Source organism: Herpailurus yagouaroundi, unplaced genomic scaffold (assembly GCF_014898765.1).
Source record: "Herpailurus yagouaroundi ecotype Mexico unplaced genomic scaffold, PumYag 163, whole genome shotgun sequence".
Classification (NCBI taxonomy): Eukaryota; Metazoa; Chordata; class Mammalia; order Carnivora; family Felidae; genus Herpailurus; species Herpailurus yagouaroundi.
The window spans coordinates 46,294,376-46,315,465 of NW_024412404.1; positions in this window are offsets into that span (position 1 = coordinate 46,294,376).

Consider the following 21,090-nt stretch of genomic DNA (forward strand, 5'->3'; position numbering starts at 1 on the left):
TTTGGAAAGATAAATATTGCCTGGCATGTAGGAGAGTTTAGATGTAGTCCACAGAAAGCTTTACCTTGCACTGGGCAGTGCCTACAGTACTAAACCAAGGAAAACAGTGACTAGTTATTTAATTTTTTTAAATGTTTATTTTTGAGACAGAGAGAGACAGAGCATGAAGGGGGGGGGGGGCAGGTCAGAGAGAGAGACACAGAATCTGAAGCAGGCTCCAGGCTCTGAGCTGTCAGCACAGAGCCCGATGTGGGGCTCGAACCCATGGACTGTGAGATCATGGCCTGAGCTGAAGTCAGATGCCCAACCGACTGAGCCACCCAGGCGCCTCATTAGTGGCTAGTTATTTAAATAAGCATTGCTATATATGTGCTTGATGTTTCCAGGTCAACTTGATTAAGGTGGAGATTTAGCTAAACTGGAGTTGTGTATCCCAGAATGCCTACTTCTGTATGACACCAGATTAGGTATCATACAGAGAGAGAGAGAGAGAGAGAGAGAGAGAGAGAGATTTGTATGAAACTTGGAGGAAATACAGCAACTCCCATTAATATCAGAAGGTTGTCTTGAGAAGATATGCTCATAAACAGAGATCAGCTTAGCATATACGATTTGTCTTTGATGACCTCTGCTTTGCATCTGGCTTATTTTCCAGAGTGCAGACTTTGCTGCCATCAGCCCTCTACCAGATGAACAACTGCAGAACCCCTGAGTGGTAATTACCCAACAGCACACCTTCCTGTCAATCTCCTCACGAGCTCACCCTTTATAGATCTGCTTTAACTACTGGATTTTGCTTAGCTTTTCAGATTTCACCCAAAGCTCTGATTTGTTCAACTGTGCCAGTGCTTCAGAGGAACAATTAGTGATACTTTCTCTAATCCTGACTCCTACTTTCTGACCTTTATCTCTCCATCTCTTGCCACATGTCTAATATCTAAAATAAGTCCTTTGATCTCTTAATTCTCTACTTTTCCTCCATGACTAAAGCTTTGAAGATTCAGTTACTGGTATCAGAAGTGGTTTCATGGAAAGAGAAGCTTAAGAATAGAAATGTGGAATTGGTTTACTCATCTGACAAGATTCAGTTGGACTAATGACACTGCTGCCAGGGATAAATAGGACATTTACAGTACCTGTTAGGCCTTGGCCAAAGAGTTATTAACTTAAGACCTTTGGTCATTTGGAGAAAATTGCTTTCAGAAGGCAAGAGTTTGGGTGGTCAAGTAGCTGCTGCCATAGAGCCACAGAACAATTTGTGGAAATAAAGACTATTATGACTGAGGGCATTTGCGGTTGCTTCTAAGGGTCATGAAGTACTTGAGAAAAAGAAAATTAGCATAGGACTTCACATTTCCAGATACATGTTTGAATAAAAAAAAAAAGAATATTTTCATTCTACTTTGAACATAACCCATATCTCCTATAGTCACAGTGTTGAAGTTGTTGAAAATCTAAATTCAAGACTAAACTTTACAGGTTCTTTTATGTTAATGCTAGGGTATTATTGGGAAGGAGTGGGACATTGAAAATTAGAATAAAAATAAAATGGCAAATTCTGATGAGGCTGAAGGTTTTGAAGCTCCAAATTCTGCCAAATCTCAACTGTCAGGAAAAGCATCTCATCCTACCCTACCTGAATGGAATTTTTATACCTTTCTTGACCATGTAATTGGTTCTCCTGAGGTAGTTGACTTGTGGGGGAATGGGAATACTGTTCAAGACTTCTCCATGCAATATCTCATTGCATCTAGATTTATAACCATATCTTGTGCCAGCAGGTTCCAGGAGACTGGGTCTATGGCATGAGCCCAGAAGGGGGATGGAAGGCACCGACATAATTTTAAGACTTTGCTAATTTACTTCAGTAGAACTGGAATATATATGGGGATAAATTATGAAAACTTTGAGTCAGAGTGGAAAGAGCATATTGTTGAGTTAAGCCAACTATTTCAAATGGGTACACTGGACAAAATTCCTGGATTCAGTCAGCTGGAGCGGTGAGGAATGGTTCTCACAGTTTTCTTAGTTAGATGTCTGAAAACTGAACTCAGAGGTGCTCTGCATTGAATCAAGCTCAGATAAGGGAATGTCCATAGTTTAAAACAGAGAAGATTTCCCAAAATTTAGATATAAGAATGCTTGAGTTGATTTATTATTAATGATATGCTCAACCCAGAGGACAGTGAATTTTGCCTTTAAGGAAAATTGGCCAAAGATACAGAATTACTCTAATTTGCAGACAGTGACTAATGGTTTGCCTAAATGTTCGAATATTTAGAAGGAAGACAGTGGAAAAATTGACGACCAATGGGTATAGGGAGAAGGTGTGTTCCAATGCTCACAAAAGAATAAACTCAGCTGGGAGGGAATCTCAATGATATTAGTAATCATTTGGATAAGATAATATTCAGTGAGTGTCAGTCTCTCTGTCTAGGCCTTCCTATCCTTGTCCAATGGACTCATGAACAAATTGACCATGATGACCAGGTTAGAGTTTATGCATGGTTTCAGAAACTCGGATTTTATTTCATGGAGGCTAATCTGGTCACAGCTACTGGTGAGCGCTCAGCCTGACAACAGCACAGATTAACACTGAGCTCACAATTAGCTGGGGAACCAACCAGCCATTAAGTAGCTAGTTGATTACATTGGACTATTTTCATCAAGAAATAGCTAGTACTTTATTCTCGTTGAAGTGGGCACTTGTTTTGGATATAGATTTTCTTTCCTGACTACAATGATTCTGCCAAAACTCCCAACTAAAGGTTCACAGGATGCCTTATTTATTGTCACGCATGTGACTTAGCATTGCTTCTGACTAGGAAGCTTATTTTGTAGAAAATGAAGAGTACCAGTAGATTTAATCTCAGGGAATTCATTGTTTTCACCACATTGTTCATCATCATGATGCATCTAGCTTAACAGAATAGAAGATAACCTTTTAAATATGCACTGACAGCATCACAGGATGTAACACTTTGAGGCTCTGAGGTATGTCCTCCAGGATGTATTTTATCCTCTGAGTGTGTGATAAATATGCAGTAATCTTTATTCTACTTCCAGAATTCATGGATCCAGGGATCAAGGCATGTAATTTGTAAACATTATCCTAACTAAAGCTCTAATTATCTATGATAAAAGTTTTTTCTTGTCTAATACAAAATTTTGGATTCTTCTGGTTTAGAAGATTTTGCTCTAAACACTTCCAACATGTGACACAATAAGGTAACTTTGTTAACTGGATGCTAAGAATGTCATTGACAACTTCTGGCTTTTCATGTCAATGAACCAATAGACAAAGAAGAGAGAACCTACAATTAGGATGATTGATCCTGATTACCAAGGAGAAATTAGAATGTTTTTAGAAAATAGAGACATGGAAAGATATGACTGAAATTAGGATGTCTTCTGCCTATTAAAAATCTTAATAATAAACATCGACAATGAAATACAGACAGAACTTCTAATAAGCCAGATGTTTCAGGGGTGAACATTTGAGTCATCCCACCAGGCATGGAATCATTGCCAGGTGAAATTCTTTCTGAAAGCAGAGAGTATGTGGTGTGGGTATTGGATGAAAGAAGCTTTGAATACCAGGTATCAACATGTGAGCAATCACATAAGTGAGCCCTTTACTGTTTATGAATATTTCTTCTATGCCTTGACATGAATATTTTTGCATGTGAAACTCATTTAAAAATTTTCCTTCACTATTTATCAAACATCTAAAAATAAGTTGTGTTAAGAATGAGTAATAATGATTAGACTTAAATCTCAATATTGTAAATTCAGAATATATAGGAAGAGTACGACGAGATGAGGAAGAAATATACCCAAATAAAAATAAATATGAAAACATGACAAATGATAATTTTTGTGTCTGCTCTGGGGAGAAGGTTAGTGTGTTTTCACTTTTCCAAAGAATAATTGTATCATCTTATAGGAAGCATGGTTTTGCTAGTGATTTTGTGTAGAAGCAAATTTGGTTAAATGATGTATGGATGAATGTCAAGTTGAAAGAAATTGTTAGTTCTGGATTGTACTATGTCAACCTGATTAAGCTGGGAAATTTATTTCCCGGAATGACCATGTAATAGGTGGAATGGTGGCCCCCAAAAGAAATGACCACCTAGAACCCATATTTGTAAAAAGTATTTTGCCAATATAATTAAGTTTAGGGTCTTGAATTGAGTTCATCCTTGATTATCTAGGTGATAATCCAAATATTAATGCCCTTCTAAGAAGAGGAGAAGACTACAGGAGAAGGCCATATAAAACAGAGGCAGAGATCACACTTATGCTGTCACAAGCCAAGGAAGGCCTGGAGCCACCAGCAGCTGGAAGAGCCAAGGAAAAATTTTCCCTTAGTGCCTTTAGGGAACATGACCCTCCCCATTCCCTGAGTTTGAATTTCTGGCTTTCAGAAATGTGGAAATAGTACAGATTTCTTTTGTTTTAAGACAGCAAGTTTGTAATTCCTACAGCAGTTCTAGACAAGTAATATAACCCGTTAGGCTATGCTATGGCTCTGGGTTCCATTTATTGAACATAGAAACTTGGAATTCACTTAGAACACAGGAGTAACAATAGACATTACTCTCTAAATTTAGGTATAATGATGAACGGGTGAGGAATTCATTGTCCTAATGGCAGAAGATGCTGCCCAATAGTGAACTCCAGCCCACCAGCAGTGGTGTGGCTGTAGGAACAGAAGTGGTAGTCACACAATAAAAATAACTTTGCATAAAACTTTACACAAACTCTCCCCTTTCTGGGCCCACTTTGGCATTTGAATGTATTTTCCATGAAAGTTCTGACTTATCTACTTATATTAGTGTTCTGGGTGGTTCAGATGCGAAACTTTCTTATCCATGATTCATATTCCCCTTTTCATACATTTTCCTTCCCAGAAATCTCCTGGGAAATTTCATGGTAAACAACTATAAGGGATAACACTGGTATTTATAATTAACACAGATTTACATACTTACCATGACAATGTTCCAGAAAATGAGAAAATTTTATTTGTTTTCATAATACACACAAAAACTAGTAGGAGCTTTTTAGTCTGTAAGTGATTAAGGATAAATTGCATTTTAATTTAATTGACTCTAGAAAAATGGAATCATAAAGGGCTTTGACACCATCAAATCCTCCTGATTTCAAGAACCAAAGATAGCGAAAGAAAATTCTAAGGGTCGTACATCAAGCTAGAGACAGATCTAGAATTCAAGTTTCCTTGACACAGTTTTTTTTTTTAAATCTTTCTACCACACAGAGTTTCTCTGAGAGAAGCTTGATTCAAAGAATGAAAATATATCTAGATTCAGATAACAAAGTTCTATAATGGCAGATGACAGACATATATACTTACATTTTGTGACAAGAGATTTGTCCTAGGGAAGGTTAAAAAAAATAACATTGTGATTCAGTATTTTCCATTTCATTTTTAGTCTCTTTTGGCTAGAAAAGCTAATAGATAATGAGTTCAGGCTATTGGTGGATTTTATTGATTGAATTATGCCCCCCCCCCCCAAAATTTGCATGTTGCCTAACCCCCAGTTCCTCAAAATGTAAGCTTATTTGAAATTAGGGTATTTATCAAGTTAAAATGATATCATTGGGGTGAGCCTCAATCCATATGGCTGGTGTCCTCATAAACAGAACAGGGAGGAATTTGGAGATAAAATGGGAGAAATATGTTCCTCTGTCTCCTCATTATATCTGTCTTTCTGTGTTTGTATATATTAGATGAAGTGGCTGCCTCTCTCAGTCTTGAGGGAGTGGTCTTGAGAAGGAGTTGTTCTGTGTTGCACAATCTCCTTTCACAGCAGATCCAGGCACTCTCTGGGCATCTCTTATGTGGGTTTTGTGTGCCCGCCAGCTGAGATGGGGTGGTGGCTACTGTGCAGAGAGGGCAGGTCTTGGGCACTCACCTGTCCTGGTTGTGGCTCAGCCATTCCATGGGGAAGTAGGTTTCAAGCCACCTGCACTTCCTGATTATGGTTAGGTCTCTGTATGGGGAGGGTATGTCTCAGAGCACTCGTCCAGCCCTCTTGCATCTTGGCAGCTGAGAAAGAAGACAGGGTTCAGAACACACTCACCAAGGGGTGCTTGGTCAGCCCATTTAGACACTGGGTAAGTAGAGCATGCCCTCCAGTGCTAGCTAACAGGCTAGAGAGAGGGCAACAAAAATGGTACCTGGTAGGTGTCTCACTAGGAAGATAAGATGAAATCACCAAAATGGCTTCTACCAGTTCATCCTTCCCTGGTAAAGTCCTTGCAAGTTCCTGCCTCTTGGACATCGACTTTAAAATTAGTAAGTGGGTCTAGTAACTTTTAAATCTATTGCGTTTGTACTGGCTCTCAGGGCAGTTTGAGAAAATTGAGAAATTAGTATGGAAACCAGGATGTCTACATTCAACTCCTAGCTTTATCATGTGTACAAGCCCTTTAAGAGCAGAATCTTCATTCCTTATAGTTCTGTAATTCTCCTGGTCTTAATCCCCATTGATTTTCAAAACCAGATATTTTGGAAGTTCATCCTTTCAGTGTCAGCTCCCAGAGTCTGGGTGCTTGTTGTGGGGCATAGTCCCTTCACTCCTCTAAGAAGAGTTCCATATTTTGGGAATCCGTCCCAATTGGAGGGTCACTGCATCAGAGCTGGGGTTCCTGGTGAGGTCATGTCTTTGCCTCTTCTACCTCTCTCAATGTGTCCACTTTGTCTTTTGTTGTGGAGTTACTATTTGTCTATATTTCAGGTCCTTTTCAGAGGAAAATTATTCCGTAAATAGCTGTAGATTTGTTGTGTCCATAGAAGGAGGGGAATTCGGCATCTTTCTAGGCTTCCATCTTAAGCCTCCATCCGTAATAGTTTTATTTTGTTTTAAATCCTATTTTAAACAAGTTAATATTTTATAGTTTCTTAATGAAGTCCCAGACTTGATCCCATGCTAACCATGCTTGTGCTAACCATGCATTCCTATCACTTTTTGGTGTGAGGGAACTGGCAGAGCACTTCTGAGGTTGGCTTGTTACAGATCAGTTTAGTGTTTCAGATGCTTGATGTTTCTCAAGAGTTTTTAAGTTATCCCCAAAGGTAATAATATGGGAAGAAATTTGTATGGAAACCAGGATGCTTACTTTCAACTCCTAGCTTTATCATGTGGGCAGGCACTTTCATTCTCAGGGGCTCAGTACCAAGACCAGGACAGGATGGGGCAAGTGAGATGCTCAGGGTGTAAAATTTAAGGAAACCCTTATATGTATATATTAACTCTCAGGATTGTGAAAGTGCAGTGTCAGCCCTAAGAACGAGTGCCTCCTTACATTTTGCACCCTAGGCATCTCACTTACTTAATTTCAATGCAGGCCCTGCTCTGTTCCCTTTCTTTGAAATGAGTGATTTGGTCTTAATCAGTGGTTCCCAAAGTGGGACACACAGAACAAGAGTTTTTTGGCTGTTTCAGAGCATAAAGTTTTAAAGATGACAGGATTAAGTTTGGAAATGTGGTATACTACACCCCTCTCTTGGAGATTTATAATACATCTTATATTATTGGTCCTGATCTGAGATACAGAAGTTATACCTGTTTAACTTGTTGTAATTAATTGCTTCTACAGTTATTGATAATCAAAAGTTTTTGCTCCTCCCTTCTTAATATCCAAAAAAAGTAATCTTAGAAAAACTGTGTCTCAGGAGTTTTACAAGAAATTTCTAAATTAATCTTTGGAAGAACAGTCCTATGAGTTAGGCACAATTGGTATCTACATTTTACAAAGGAGGAAACAGAGATCAAGTAAAATAATTTGAAGAGATGTTTGGGCTTTAGCAATGTGCTTGTATGGCATTATGTCGGACTTCACATTCATAAAGAAGTTTTCTGGTCTTCCTTATTACTCTAAAATTTAGCATAACATTTTATTTTTAGAATAATGAAAATGGGGCACCTGAGTGGCTCAGTCAGTTAAGCATCTGACTTCAGCTCAGATCATGACCTCATGGTTCATGAGTTTGGGCCGTGCATCGGGCTCTGGGCTGACAGTTTGGAGCCTGGAGCCTAATTCGGATTTTGTGTCTCCCTCTCTCTCTGCCCATTCCCCACTTGAGTTCTGTTTTTCTCTCTCTCTCTCTCTCTCTCCCTCAAAAATAAATAAACATTAAAAAAATTTACAATACTGAAAACATTTTTGTGTGAATGAAGTAGTATCTTTTCTTTTTTCTTTTTTAAAAACTTCTTGTGCTAACCATGCATTCCTATCACTTTTTGTCAGCACTGATTAGCTCAACAGGCTTTCAGAGACTCCTACATAATCTGAATTTCAACCTCAAGTTATTGTGGTTTGCTGAACGATGCCCAGCTTCAATACTGAGATAAAATAGAATAGCAAAGTGATGGTATCGAATGGCACTTAGCATAGAGTTGGCTGCCCAGAGTGTGAAGAGGGAAGCAGGTGACAGATTGAATAACTGTCTCCAAAAGACCCTTTTCTATGTAATGTAATGATCTTGCTGGGAGTTCATTACGGAGCAAAAATTATATCAGGGATTGTACCAGATTCTAAGCATACAGTTATAGAAATGATAGACATGAATCATGTTTTCTCACGACTTATAATGTGGTAGTCTCATATCCTACATATATATCCATGTAAAGCTAATGAATAAATTGTGAATTGAGAAAGACACTTCCAATTCTCTACTATTCAACACTTCTCTCCCACTGTCCAATGTGATTGGCAGAACACATCAAGTTAAGGGCCTGAGAGATACTTCACCTCTATCCACAAGAGAGTTATTGTATTTATATTTAGAAACTCAATCCCTCAGCAATTCTTTCAGTCCAGGAGCTGTGGGTTCAAATACAATTTCCATTAGTCCATATTCAAGAAGGCTGAATACACACTTTGCCTTCAGTGGCAATGACATATAAAATCCCCTTAGGACCTGAAGTTACTGCTGAATTGTAGGGCTTTGTGCTTGGAAGAAACTAATGAAATTCAAGTTGGCTACACTTGATATAGATCCTCTTTTTCTGGGCCCATCAGAGAATTTTGCTGACTTCCTCTTAGCAGGTAGTAAATAATTGGCTTCAACACATATATGCTACCAGGTTATATTTAGAGGGCTAGGTCATCTCACATTTTATCACGTTCTGAATTCCTATTTTATAATGAGATCACCATCTTGATTTAGTGATCTGCCTACTATTAGTATTAATATATGTTATGGTATGTCTGACTGACCAGTGGGGTAGCTTGCTAATTAGTTATCTGTATATGGGACCAACTTGTATGTGGGGAAAAACCCCATTCTCAGGGGGATGGACTTATCTTTCTCTCTCCTTCGTTATTTCCTCCCTCCTTCTCTTCCTTCCTTCCTTCCTTCCTTCCTTCCTTCCTTCCTTCCTTCCTTCCTTCCTTCTTTATAGGCTAGTCAAATGAAGCCATGGAATGGAGAAGGAACAAAGAAATCTTTAACTGGTTGCATTAAATTAATAAAATAATGGGCTTTTTCTTATAAAGCCTGGTTGTTAGGGAAGAGATGGTTGATTTGCAGTACAACGTGAAAGGTTTAGGGGATGCACCTATTAAGGTCCTGCTATTATTTTCTCTTTTCATCTTACAAGAATTTAAGAGCTTGAACAATATAGAGCATGTATTACTTATCTTAAAACTCCTGGTGTCTACCACAGTATCTGGTCCATAGTCAGTCAATAAGTATTATTGAATAAATAGACATTTTAGGGTTACATATAGGCTTAGGGAAAGGACTGGAATTAGAGTGGGTTCTTTCTGTGTGTAAGGCACTGTGATATGTAGATTTCACATATGATATATTTCTTTGACTAAAATAACCTTTTGGAGTAGGTGGTGATATTATTATTCTTATTTTTCAGATGAAGAAGTTAAGGGTCAGAAAAGTTAAGTGAATTGACCAAAGTCACACAGCTGATAAGGAAGCATCTAACCCCAGGATTATGTGGCTCTAAATCTCCTGATACTTCCTAAATATTTGTTGCTGACTTCAGCCTGAATCTCTAGCTAAGTCTTTAGGGCACAGTACAAAATCTGAGACAGTTTGCCACACTCAAAAATAATTAAAACATTGATAAAAAATAATTAACTCAAACTATTATGACTATGAAATACCCTTCATGCTGGATATTAGTTTGTTTAGAATCTGTTGGAATCTGCATCTAAAAATGAGAACAGGTGATAAAGATCACCTAATTATTTACTATCTTAGATTTTTAGGGCATACTTAAATATGTTACTATGGTTGATATAGTGGTATACCTTTTTTGAATAATGAGGAACAAAATAAAACTCCCATGATATTTCAGTCTTTGAATTCATGTGTGACTGAAAACTTGACTTCAGATTTCCTTTGACTTTCTACTTTTGTGCAACATTATATACATTCCTGTTTGTTATTTGTTTTGTTTTATTTGTTAAGCTGTTTGGGGTTGGAAGTTTTCATTTTACATGAAATTAATTCCAGCAAATATAGTATATACTCTACCTGCCAGTTCTGAATCTATGATTTTCCAAAAACTATCCAGGGAAATTGTATTATGGTTTGGACTAGGAATGCATACTCCTTTACATCCCATACTGGAATTGACATGAATCTTTTTTACTTTAAATTCCCGAGGTTAGAAATAGACTCTAGACTACTTAAGTTCTATTTTCCATCTTTATTGAGGTAAAATTTACAAATAAAATGGTAAGATATTTGAATATATATACATAATATATTATAATATAATAATAAATGTAAGATATTTAGATATATACACACACCCACACATACATTGTGAAGAATTCCTTCCATGTATTTAACACATCCATCACCTCATATATATGTATATTATATATGTATATATTTTATATATAATATTTAGGTATAACTATATTATACATTATTTATATATATTTAGAATTATATATATATTTATTTTTATATATATGCATTTAAGTTTTATTTTCTTGGCAAATTTCAGTTATACAATTCACTATTTTCAACTATAGTCACCATGTTATACACTATAGACCTTATAGCTGAAAACTTGTACCCTTTTACAAACCTCTCCCTCTGTCCCCCACTTATTTAAATTCTTACTTGTGTTTACTTCAAAGATCTTTAGAAGCTTTCTCTTTACAATGATCATATTGAGCCCCTTGTTCAAGGGAGAACTATTGCATCTGTGAATTTTCATAACTGAATTTGCTGCACCAGCAATTATGATCTCATGAATTATTTGGACAACTTCCCCTTCACTGATAAAGCTTGAGAATTTAGCATCCACTGACCTAATTGAACATGTTAATAAAAATAAATTTATGAGTTTGTTCAAGAATTTTATGACATTTGGATATTTTCTAATTTATTTGTCTTCCAGTTACAGCCCATAGTTTGGGGCCTAATTTTGTCTACCCTAAATTACATTATATGTTCTTATTGTGGAATATAACAAAACTGGTTTTAAATAACAATATGGAGTCATCTGAAAACACTTAAGGTTAAAGCAACATTTTAAACACCCCTTTATTAGGTTTTAGAATATTGCTGAGTTTTTTTTTTTATCTGTCTTCAGCAGATTTGGTATGATTTTATGATTAATTATATTTGCTATGTTTCATGATTCAGTGAAATTGTAATAACATTTTAGATGCACTATCATTTATCACCCAAGCAGAGAGGCACCTCTTTCTTTCTCTAGTTTGCACTTTATCAATTTAATATAAAACCTAACCTGATAATCTTTCAACTTCAAATATCTTGGGATATGAAGTAGAACTCAAATCATCTCAGCTCTCAATATGGGAATTATATTACAACACTAAAAATAGAATACTTCATGTGATAAATTATTATTGTTTGCTAATTGGTAACTATATTTAATAAAAAAAGTTTTACTAACATTATGGAAATGATTGAATTTAATGTAAAATGATGTCTGACCCATAAATCTATTTATTTATATGTTTATGTATGTATGTATGTATGTATGTATTTTGACATATGAGTTACATATTTCCTTCTGGTGTTTTTTTTCCCTCCTTTACATTTTTAATGTGAACATTTTCAACAAGTGTCATAGTTAAACATGCTAATTTATTTTTATTATTGTATTTATTTTTTTAATGTTTATTTATTCTTGAGAGAGAGATACAGTGTGACCAGGGGAGGAGCAGAGAGAGGGAGACACAGAATCTGAATCAGACTTCAGGCTGTAAGCTGTCAGCACAGAGCCCAAAACGCGGTCAAGCCCACAAACTGTGAGATCATGACCTGAGCCAAAGTCAGACACTTAACTGATTGAGCCACCCAGGCACCACTAAATATGCTAATTTAATACATATGGAGCAACTAGAAAAAATTCAAGATGATTATATAGTACATAAAATTTTTTTTCTAAATTAATTACCAAACATGTGGCCCAAACACCAGTTACACTGAGTCTTCAGCTGAGTTCCAATTTCAGGGTTCTTAACCTCAGGTTAGGATAGGCTTCAGTAAATTTCTATGCTTATGTCTACATTATATATACATACACTTTCTTCTGTTAAATATTCATAGCTCTCATATAAACTCAATAGGGTCTATGACCCATTCCATCTGAGTCCTTCTGACATAATAGTTTCTCCATTGGTAAAGTTGAAAATAATAGATTTTATTTTCCCTCAAGGTCATTTTACCTCTCAGATTCTGATCATTCATCTTGCATGTACATACTAACCTATTTTTCTCCCTCCTTTCCTTCCTTCCTTAGATAATATAGTCAGCTCTCCCATTTATAGATGAAAATAAGTTCCACTGAGGAGTAGCGGCTCTCCAGAACTCAGGTGTGTTGTTTCTTCCTTGTCTGGGAGCTGGACGTTAGGGTGTTTGCAATCAGGTTTTACCAGAGGGAGATTTTATATACAGTTGTTAAAATGGAATTGTGAGAGTAAAAATACACAGACAAAAGGTGAGGGTCACGGCTGCAGAACTGACATGGTCAATGGATTTACTAAGCCAGAGGAAGAAGTTTGCCTTTTTAAAAAAGTAAAGGACTAGAAAATCTCTAAGGATCCAGGAAATGTGGTCACAAATTGTAGATACAGAAATGATCAAATCGTAGAGGGTCAAGGCAGAAAACAGGACAGAGCAATTGCTTGGAAGAAGTAGTATGGCGTGACATTCCAGGATTCATACAAATAGACTGTATCAAGATGCACAGCAAAGTCAGCTCCATTTAAGGGCATAGCAGCAAGCCCAAATCTACTGCTCCGTTATTTCGCTTCCATCCTGCTTCCCACACATAAGTATCCCTCTCTATAAGAACAAATTCAAAGACTACTTAAGAATGGGAAGCTTCTGGAACGAACTAGGATAAAGGAGGGCAATTGTGACCTTGGTGACAAAGAAGCTATGGTGTATTATACCAAATGGAGAAAAGAAATGAGATTGAAAATTCAAGTCTAGAGCATATATGTGTTCACTGAGCATCAGATCAAAGCCTGGCCCCTCCTATCTATACAGCGGTGAGGAGAGAAAGTACATGTGTGAGTGATCTAGTCTTTGCTTCCCTGTGAGATATCTCCCTCATGGATGGGCTCTCGTGTAGCATTTAAGTAAGAGCTGCTCACTGCCTGGATAACTTGGATACTGAAAGGTAAGGTCTACAAATGCTTTTTTTTTTTTTTTTTTTTTTTTTTTTTGGAAAATTTCTACCAACAAGGTTTAAATAGATTGTCTGAGGTCATTAAGTAAAAGGAAAGAATGGTGTGGGGAAAGGGGCATCAGATTTTGGAGGTCAAATGACACAAATAAAGTCAACTCAGTAATTTCATCACTAAGCAATTTTCCTGTATGACAAAAATGCAGATAAGTGCATATTGGATTCAGTTCAGAATTTAATTAGATTATTTACATGGCAGAACTTTATAAAGCTCTTACAAATGTTAGCTTACTTATTTATTTGAAGGATAAATATATGTCCTGGGACTTAGAAGGCCCTGGAACAATTTAGAGGTTAAGGTTGCATACAATAAACACATCAGTGCTCAAGTGGGGCACAGTGGGAACCTGTTCCTCTGCCACTGGTCCTTACAGAGCATCTGGAACAGCCTAGCACACTGAGCCAGCTCTCAGCATGAGACACATTATGACTCTTGCAGGACTGACCTTTTCTCAATGGGGAGATTTACCAGCAAAATGTTTCTACTATAGTTTCTCTGGGCAGGAGGGAAAAGAGGCTAAATCCAGGATGGTTCAGCAGCTCCTAAGCACAGTGGTGGAACAAACATCTTATCTCCAACCTTTCTATCTTGAGTGGAGGAGACAATTTAGCTTCTTTGTAGAAAACAGACAAACAAAAGTATCCATCGTCAGAAATTCAGAATCAACAGGGGTCCCTCTGTTCACATCTCTGAGCAGCACAATGTGGTGGAGAGTGATCTGGACTTGAAGGGAGGAGATCTGGTTTGCAGGCTGGATCCCCCATTAACTTACCTGGAGAACTTCAGCTGCTCATTTAGCCTTTGTTTTCTCATCTGTAAAAATGGCATTTAAAAATCTGTTCTACTTTTCTAATGACCTATTATGTAGTTTATACAAAAATCTTTGGAAAGCCAAAATATTATAGAGAGGTAGGCATGTCTCCCACCCTTATATTGTTTCCATTGAGGAAGAAATCCAACTCTGTTTATGAGACACTAGATTACACCTACTTCTAGTGCAAACAAACAAACAAATAAACAAAAACATATTGGAGAAGATATCCCTAAAGTTGTGCCTTGGAGGTCATGTGTAGGAGTTGAAACATTGTGCTTTTTAGAAATATGTAGACTTGAGGGGCACCTGAGTGGCTCAGTTGGTTGAGTATCAGACTCTTGATTTCAGCTCAGGTCATGATCCTAGGGTTGTGGGATCAAGTCCTGCATTGGCTCTGTGCTGAGCATGGACTCTGCTTAAAATTCTCTCTCTCTCTTCTCCCCCCCTCCCCCACTCATACATGCTCTCTCTCTAAAAAAAACTATAATTAATGAATTTAAATATTAAAAAAAAAGAAGTAGGTAGGCTTGAGTTTAAATCCCAGTTCAATCATTTACTTGCTAGGTAATCTTGAATGATTTTCTTAAACTTCCTGGAATTCAATTGTTTCACCCATAAAAGGGCAATAAGGATGACATAATTGACATCAGAGAATTTCTGCAAGGTGGAGACAGATGCTAGATTTCTATACAATATATGGCCAACAGTAGATTCTCATTAACTGTTAATTCCATTCCACCCACTCTATTCAGTATTAAACTGGATCATATCAATGGTGTGACTATCGCACTCTTTATCACGTAAACAGTTGGCTTCTTCGGCTATTCTTTGAGTTTTTGACCTGAACAAAATACATAAAAGTGATTTTACATGGATGTTGTAGGAACGACTAAGAAAACAAATGCATAGCACATTAAGAACACATAAATGGGGGCGCCTGGGTGGCGCAGTCGGTTAAGCGTCCGACTTCGGCCAGGTCACGATCTCGCGGTCCGTGAGTTCGAGCCCCATGTCGGGCTCTGGGCTGATGGCTTGGAGCCTGGAGCCTGTTTCCGATTCTGTGTCTCCCTCTCTCTCTGCCCCTCGCCCGTTCATGCTCTGTCTCTCTCTGTCCCAAAAATAAATAAACGTTGAAAAAAAAAAAAAAAATTAAAAAAAAAAAAAAGAACACATAAATGTGTTTAAGTGAGAGAGGAGTCATTTCTTTGTGAGGAATTCCTTCTTCTTAGATTTAGGGAAAAAATCAAAATAAAATGAATATATTAATAAGCAATGTGTCATAGTAAATATGAAAGAAAGACTGGTAATGAAGATTTATATTTTTTTCTTCTGGGTAAGTTTATCTTTGATAAGTCACATGTTTCTGCTGAGCCTGTTTTCTTCTTCACAAAGTGATATAATTCAGGACAAAGCCCTTTCCAGCATTGGCATTTTCTAGTATGATGCTGTTCTGACCATGTTATTGCACCTTTGCCTTGGATTAATTCATCCCTAAAAGAGAAAGTTTGGATTGATTGTTAGGAGCAGGCAGGAGAAAAAGTTCATATGGCAACATGGACGAATGACCACATTTCCAGCCTTACTCTATCTCTCTGAAATGCAGCCCTGTTAAGAGCCACTGCTTCAAGACTCTGCTTAATGAATATCTGCAGCAGCATATTACACTGCAGGCCAACCAGTGACCCTCTCACAGGCCCATGTCTCTTTCAAGGAAGGTATTGTTTTATGCTTTTCTCTTGGCTGGAGTTAATACAGTTGAAGTTCATCATAATCCCAGTGCTGGTCAAGAGTGAAAGAGACATTCTGCATCACCAAGAAGAGCAGGGTGAATTTAACTTGATGCATAATTAATTTTATAAGGCACAGTCTCTAATATGGGTATAGCTAATAGAAACGTTTTATTCATAAATGTGTTTTGAATGTGCTGTGGCAACCCATGTGGAGGTAGGTTATTTTTCACCTGGGGGTCACTTTTTACCTGGACACAACGACTAGAGTATAAGGGGCCCTTCCACTGCTCAAGGGAAAATGCCAGGGATTTGACAGTTTTCTTGAAAACAGAATGGCTTTAGTTCCCTGACATCAGCATGGGGACTTTCTTTTTGTTCTTTCCTTTATCAAATTCAGTGGTTCTTTCACTTCAGGGTACATATATATTACTGTGCAGAGCTGTATATTTCCAACTGCATATATTATACATTTTAGGTGACTCAAGGGACTTTCCAATATAATTTTGACAACATGCAATTTTTATATTATCTGCCGAATATAGAACCTAACCTTAGTAAAAGAAACAATTCCATTTCATTGTTTTTCATCTTAAATATTGACAATTCTTAAAATCGTTGATAATAATGAGCTAGCAAAGCTTGGATGTGAGCTCTCATCCACTTCGGTTGAGTCTAAGCATAACATTTCCATAAAGCAACTTGTCAATCTCTATCAACCTTAAATGTGCAAATTGCTTGTTTTTAATCCCACCTCTAGCAATTTTTCTTGAAGACATATTTACACATGTGCACAAAGATGTATAGACAGATGTTTATTGCAGGGTTGATTGTATTAGCAAAACAAATCCATTCTTTGGACATTCATGGACATTCTTCCTTAGATACTGCCATAGTGTATTTTCCATAAACGTATTGTTCCTTACTTTCATCTACAATTCCTTGAATGATCAGGATTTTAGTTACATCTTAAGTCTTCCCTTCTTTCCTTTACCTTCTTGTTACATACACAATAATCTTTGGCCTATTTCAAGTAACTCCAAAGTGGAGGGGATAATAGATGAAAAGATTTTAATATATCTAGACAAATAACAAGGTTGTAGCCAACTAACAACTTTGAAGCAGATATATCTGTAAAGATGAAAAGGTCTCCGAGACAATATCATATTATATAGAGGTATCTAGGGTTGTGTGCCACAATCAAGGCCACAGCCTTGGCTCATTCAGAATTCTGTAGTATAGTTGTGAGTCCTTCAGCTGGGCTGAGTATAAAGCCTGAAAAAACTATTGAAAATACCACTTATCAATCTTACACCCGTCCTTCTCTTCTTCACAGAAGTGCAAAAATATGTTGATAATATTTGGTCCTGGAGAATGCCTTTGTAAGTTGGTCCTAAGGAAATTTATTATTTTTTATAATAGCAGGTATTTATCAAAAATTAAATTTGTCCAAGGTCTTGTACACACTTTACATATATTTAGTTCATGTGTTCCTCTCAATAGACCCATGAGATAAGTAATCAATGTCCTCATTTATGGTAAGAACCAGAAAGGTTAAATAACTTATCCATGGTCATACAGCTAGTAAGTGACAAAGTCCACATTTAAATGTCTATTTGACTCCAGAGTCCATGATTACAGCCACAAAACTGGCTGATGATAATGGATAGACAGTACAGTTGTAAACTTTGACCCAACTGACAACACCTTTTCCCTGACCCAAATGCCATGCTAGGCACATAAGAGTGAAAAGGACACTTGGCTATATTGTTTTTGAAGATGCAAAGAACTACTGCCCTGCTTTTCCCTGCCTGAGATGGCCAGAGAATATCCTTGATGTAGTTCACAGTCTCCTTAGAGTAGCAGTGATTTGACCTCCTGGTGGTTTCTAGTCCAGCCCTTTCAGAATCACAGAATGACACACAACACAATGCAACTCACCTTCTATGTCTACATCAGTTGCCAGGCACCTGAACTCACACAGAGGACACCCAGGTCAGTTCTGCTTGCTATTTCTTCTTGATCCAGAACTGCATTGTCAGGATTAATAGCTGCAGGGACTGACCTGTCCATGATTAATGGCCCAAAGTCAGAAAGAACATCCTTAAACTTGCACAGGTTGTTTATTTTCTTACTTTAAGGACCCAAATTACACATCTCACCTTTTGATTCTAGCTTTTGGTCATCATTTATATGGCAACATGGATCAGATTTGTCTTTTTGGCTATGATGTTATAAACAATAGTGCTACATAGAGTTAAATTGTGTGAAAAGGGAGAGTCAGGAAGCTACAGAAGCAAAGAGAAAATAGCTGGTTTGGGCCACCTGACTCCTTATCTTGATCAGATCACCAAGAAGTCATGGGCCCTCATGATATCTGGGTCTTCCACAGCTGTAATGTATCCTGTTATCACACTTTCTGGTTTTCCAGGGACATTCTTGGTTTATGCTCACATTCACTTGTTGATAGTTTGCAAGATTTATTTCATGGGAACTCCAACAACGAGGAGAATGTAGTTATCTTCTCCAGAGTTTGGTGACATTCAAAGAAACTACCCCAGGAAGGATATGACTTTAGATGAGGGGCCCTGTGCAGCTGAGCTCCTGCACTTGTCTTTGGCATGTAAGAAAATAATAAACTTGCTTAAACTAATTTGCCTAGACACAGTAGGGCCAAGGGTGGGAACTATTTTAAGGATATAGTATATTTGGTCATTTCATGGATGTGGATCTAGAAGCTGGGAAACTATAAGGAGTAAAAATGTCTTCCCATTTGTCCCCATCTTTTATCTCCCCTGACATGTCTTAATTTCTATTGTTTGTTTGTTTGTTTGTTTAAATAAATCTGGCTCTGAAGCCAGATGTTTAAGGATCTTGAGGTACATCAAAACTTAGTCTATTGTGACTAACATACATAAATTCAGTTCTTTTGAACAGGGGCACCTGGGTGGCTCAGTCAACTGAGTGTTTGATTTTATCTCAGGTCATGTTCCCACAGTCATGGAATTGAGGCCCACACAGGCTCTGTGCTGAGTGTAGGTCCTGCTTATGATTCTCTCTCTCTCCCGCTGCCCCTTTTCCCCACTTGCATGATCACTCTCTCTTTCTCTCTCTAAAATAAATACTTTTAAAAAATATATTATAATGACCAAATCTATTTCATGGGTAATTCTTACCTTAAGGTGTCTTAAGACCTAGAGAAAAAGCCAATAATGTTTTCTATATAAAAGGCACTGTCAGATAATGATCTTTACTTTTATCATTGTCAGGTTTTTGTTTTATTTATTTTTTCCTAATAAATGGGATGGTTTTCTTTGTATCACCTACTCTTTTTGTCCTGACATCCTCTATGACTTGAGGGGGTCCGAGTGGGATAGAATCAGAGTCGTAAGTGTGGAGAAAGCAATTTTGTGTCCCAGATAGGAATCCCCTTTATAATTCCAGCCTTGTAAGTATTGTCTTCCCAGCAAATGAACTAATGGAAATAATGAATACATGCCCACATACGTACACACAGGCAAGCCATTTCCAAGCTCTGTCATAGAATCTCTCAGTGCTTCACCAACTTGACCCTTTTTATTCTGCTTATGCCAGTGGCTGATCCTAGTTATAAATATTTTCCAAACTGCAGCTTGGGACTAATGGGCCCTTTGTATTTGAAGGTTAATCTCTCTTCGCTGGTTTCATCTGTATAAAGGAGAACCAACATCTCCTTTGGTGGGCTGGTCAGTGGATCCATAGGCGATGGTGATGTGTGGGTCATATTCACTTCATGATGTTTTTTAACAATCAGCAACTTTCCAACCAAAAGGCAACCAGCTGGCAGTTCTGAAGCCTGGCATTCAAAGTTGCCCCATAATCTCATATCTGAGTCTGCATTTTCACTTTGCTGAGAAGTGAAGAAGCTCATCTGCATTTGCTTCTGCCGTCTTCTGGTTCATAATAGCCATCTAGGGGCTATCCTGTCTTCTCTCCTTGAAACAGCTTTAAGATCTACTGGCTGTTTTGCCTAAAGTGGGAGGCTAAGAGAGAAATTAGCTGTCATATCAAGGCTTAACCATTAAGTAAAAGTAAATAATGTCATTGAAGGCATTAAAGGAATATGCCTGGCTTTTTGGATTAGTGCAAGGGAATGAAAAGAAAATGTATTTGTGGTTTCATGGGAAAAACCTAAACCACATACATCTCTTTGAATTACCAATTGTATGGCTTTAGGCAAGTTAATTAAACTCCCTGAGCTTTACTTTATTTATCTATATAAATGAGGATGACATATTTTTGAAAAGGACTATTTTTACCCTTTGGAAACATAACTGAACCTCATCTAGGGCTGGAAAGCACTAGAGTTGATTCACTTCCCTTTCTTGCTGCAGGCTGAAATGGAAGCTCAGGTTCACACTGGGTTTCACCAGCGTAATTTATTTATTATTATTATTTTTTAATTTTATTTTTTAAAATTTACATCCAAATTAGTTAGCATATAGTGCAACAATGATTTCAGGAGTAGATTCCTTAAGCCCCTTACCTATTTAGCCCATCCCCCCTCCCACAACCCTTTCAGTAACCCTCAGTTTGTTCTCCACATTTATGAGTCTCTTATGTTTTGTCCCCTCCCTGTTTTTATATTTTTGTTTCCCTTCCCTTATGTTCATCTGTTTTGTCTCTTAAAGTACTCATATGAGTGATGTCATATGATTTTTGTCTTTCTCTGACTGACTAATTTCACTTAGCATAATACCCTCCAGTTCCATCCACATAGTTGCAAATGGGAAGATTTCATTCTTTTTGATTTCCGAGTAATACTCTATTTTATAT